Here is a 4440-nt window from a genome sequence, read left to right on the forward strand (position 1 = left end):
TCTTCCAACATCCCAATCAGTTGGTGACCTCCTCTCATCCGTTTCATTTTCTTGTCTGTTGAACAGTCGTGCACTTAATGCTCTTAGTCTCATTAGACCTTTAGAATGTTTCTTCCCAAATACATCTGTGCTGCTAGAGGAGTTATCAAAGTCAATGTTGAGGACTTTGTCTGTATTTTTATCTGATGTGATGGATCCTCTGTTTATCTCAGGTGGTATTGTAATCTCTAATTTTCTTGGGTACTCTATAAATTGATCTTCATCTTCACTGGAAATTGATCTATCAGTATCATAGCCCCTATTCAGTCTGTTTATACTTGATCTATAGACAGGATGGACATGGTATAGTGGAAGGCTCTCATGACTCCCATAGTATGATTGATCATATCGTTTTTTGTATTTAGTCTTTTTCCCTGATAAACCTTTCCTGCTTGAGGTAGGTGATGATGGCAGAGATGAGGAATGGTGTTCATGCTGCTTAAAATACATGTATTTCTTTATGTCTTGACTTGCATCTTTTGGTGAGGTGCTGAGCTGCATAGATTGTATTGTTGCCTCAGTTGTGCTCTCAATATTAGTTGAAGGTCTGGATATTGACAGTGTTGGGGAAGAAGAGTCAAACTGTTTAAATGAAATGTATCTTTTTACTTTTGAAACTTCATCAGAAGATACATCCATTGTCCTGAAGAAATTGTCATCCTTAGTTGTCAGTTGAGCATCATCTTCTGAGGATGAACTATAACTTTTAGCTTCCATCATAGCATCTTTTTTGGTTAAGGAAGGTGATGATGGCAGAGTTGGGGGATGAGGTTCAGACTGTTTGAAGTGAATGTATCTCTTCACTTTTTGAATTGTATCAGGAGACACCTTTATTTGACTTAAGCTTCTGTTATCTCCAGAGGATGCATCAATGTTCGCTTCAGATTTTACCTCCATCTCCGATAATGATGGCAGACTTGGGCGTCCAAAATGAGGTTTGGACTGTTTAAATTCAACATATCTCTTAACCTTTGGCACTGTAACAGGACCCACATCTAAAGATATTGCAAATTTGTCTGATTTGTTTACATACTCATAATTCCCCTGTGAATCATCAATAGGCATACCCTCATCGACACTGTCTCCGTGAGTAAAAGTCAAATGTATGTCCGAAGGCTCCAAAGTGATAGTCTCTTGTTTTATTAGAATGCCAGCACTAGGCATTCTTTCATTAAATGTGACATCTTCAAGAGTGCCGAATCTGTTTAAAGTGTCCAAGTTTGCACCGTTCTCTGTGTCTGATTCATCTATGATTTCTGATTCTTCTAACTGTTTGTTTACAATATAATTGTTTGGTCCACCTACACTTTCATCACTGTCACTTGAATTAGACAGGCTTTCTATGTCAGAGAGCTCAAACTGCTTTACATCATCAACAAGAACTTCTTTACCAAATGGTTTGTCAAGATCAAAAACCTCTGAAGGTGATTCTACTTTGCCTTGCCTCCATGTGTCATCGTCCTTCAATGGGTGTCCCAAAGCAGAGCTGGAGAGGTCCCGGATACTTGACCTTTCAGAGCCTTCAGTGAAAGAAAAGCTCTCTCCACTGTCATTCCACAACTCTGGGTCCAAATCAGCAACATTCTGTTCTGTCAGCCTTGATGACCATTCTGAAAATGGCTCTGTATTTTTGTTTGCAGGTATAGTGACAGGAGGAGGGTCAGCACTTGATTCCCTTAATTCTCTTGAAAAGTTATCTTCCTGACTTGAGTGAGATGATGCTGAAGAACTGCCCCTTCTTTTTAACTGGATGATATCATTTGCATCTGGAATTGGCTCAAAGTCCATGGATTTTGGCATGTCTTCGGTTGCAATGGGCAGCAGTTTCTTACCATTTGCGACTAAAGCATTTACTTCGCCTTCCTGAAGTGAGCTGCTACTACTGCTGTCTGCTCTTCCCCTATGATTCTCCACATCAAAGGCCTGCTGTTTCCCATCAGTTATTGAGGATTTCTTTTTTTCAATTTTCTCATAAAGAGTATCAGCTTCTGTGTTGCTCTCAGAGGAGCCATCTGCGTGGTCATCCTCTACAGTGACATAGTAAGGCACTTGATCTTGAACTGTGATTCCACCGAATGTAACTCTTGAACCCACTCTCACTTCTTGTTCTTGGTCTTCTACATCAGAGTACCCCTCATTCACATATGGCTGGGGTCCAGTTGAGGAGGTTGTTGGTGGTGGTGGTGGTGGTGTAGATTGTCTCTTGGATCGTATTCTCCTCCATAACTTGTCTAACAGTGGTCTCAAAAAAACACCAAGGATAAAGGCTAAAATGAATGTAATAATGACAGACAGGCAGACAGCAAGAACAAATTCTGACTGGGTCCTTGTCCCTTGCCGTATAACTGGATCATTTCTTGGAAAGTTAACATTTTCTTGCTCATCCAAGATAATTGCTGCTTCCCTACGTGGTCTTGAGCCACTGTGTTTTTTGTAGACCTGTAGATCAAATACTGATATGTGCTCCCCTCGGGCACCTGAAATGCATATATAAAGTCCTGCGTGCTGCTCTGTGATGTCCTTAATTAGTAGTTCTGGTTGGTTATTTGTGGCTTGGCCCTGTGGAGTCCACCAATGAACCTGCATAATATCTAGAATAAAAAGTGAATTTTATCACCAAAGGTAGATTAACATTTACATTGTTTACATGCAGGTTTTACTTAAAGTTACTTAAATAATGGGAAAAAAATATATTTTAAAATTATGAATTAAATTAGTAAATTGGACTGGTTTTATAATTTAAAATACTGAAGTAGCACCTTTACTGTCATTGCTGCAAGGAATTGATATCTTCATCCCCTCGTAGACAATCATGTTATGATGGTGACCAGATGTGCTGTATTCATGTGTTGGACAAGTGAGCTCTGAGTCCTTCAGGTGAAGCAGATCTTTTCCAGCATGATGTGGTGGAGAGGCACACACCACTTGCCAGGAAACATTACCCATTTCATGATCAAAGCTTAACCATCTTCTCAAGGTCTGCAAGTTGCAGTCACACTTCCATCTGTTGAAGGAGACATCGACCAAGGCATTCAGGTACCGCAGGGACTGGTAGGCAGGTACAGGAATGGTGACCAGCAGATTATAGCTCAGATCAAGGACCTGGATGGAATTAGTGAGTCAATGAAAATGTTTCCCAAGTTTTAATGCACACTGGGTTAAATATGTTGATTTACTTTTTAACTACAGTCTGTCAAAAGAGTGGAGCTGGTGGAGCATACTCCCAAACATAAGAAACACACTTAAGATGATTTTCCGCTAGGATAAAAAAATATATATTAAAATATTACACAAATTAGCTAAATATTTGAGATGTTACCTGCAGCTGTTTTAGGTCTACAAAAGCATTTGGGTGAATGCTTGTGATGCTGTTATGCTGAAGATGTAGCTCTTTCAGATAACTGCAGTTGTCCAGGTCAGTAAGACCTATCTTAGATATCTTGTTATAAGACAGCTGAAGAATCTGCAGGGACTTCATGCAGCCCAGCCCTGGAGGAGAAATGGATATTGGAGCAAAAGGCAATGATTAACAACCATGCACTGATAAACTTTTTAGTTAAATATAAATGTGTTCTTTGAGGTACAGAGTTTTTATTAGATTGCAAAGTCAGACATTTTTCAGTTGTTTTGAGTTATAAAAGCCAAACATTGTTGTAATAGTTATAAAGAAAATGTTTCAGCTGGCCATGACCCCACAAACATAAGCATCTGTTTGTGCCAATATCTGTCCATAACAACACCTAACATAGTACTGCACACCACGTGAGCACTATGTGAATCACCACTTGTTCTAGTTGAGGCTCTTGCAGCAACACTTCTTGGACACCTTCAGGACGTCACCATCAAGTTGTTGGTAATAGTGTGCTAAGTATTAGTTAATAGAATTTGCATCTTTGTGGCAATTTTTTTTTGTCTTAATATCTATAACTGAAGCACTTTACATTTTTTAGATGTACAGTATGTGAAACAAGTACATCCCAAATATTCTTAAACACGTCAAGAATTGAGTTCATTCAGAGTGGAAGGCTTACAAGGGCTCAGGAATGTCTGTCAGAGAAGAGAAATGGAGAATTATCTTGCCTATTTTAAGAACCGTGTTGACTACTGAGCTGAAGCGAGGGTCTGTTGAACGAGTTTATCAGAGAGAAACATTGAGGCTGTGCCCTGAATCACAAAGAGGTGAAAAACATTGAGGCACCATCATCTAATTCACAGTGCTGCTTACAGGCTTCCCGGATTGGCATCTGCTAAGGCAACAATTTAAAACCTGATTCTTGGTCTTTGTTTACAAAGTCCATTTAGATTTAAAACAAACGATGAGTTTCAAAGCAGACACAGAAGCATTAAAACCTTGCTGAAATTGCTGTAGTGGCTATCAACACTGACAATAACATCCTGGAT

The sequence above is a fragment of the Abramis brama genome, assembly GCF_963993115.1.
Source record: "Abramis brama genome assembly, chromosome: 18".
Taxonomy (NCBI): Eukaryota; Metazoa; Chordata; class Actinopteri; order Cypriniformes; family Leuciscidae; genus Abramis; species Abramis brama.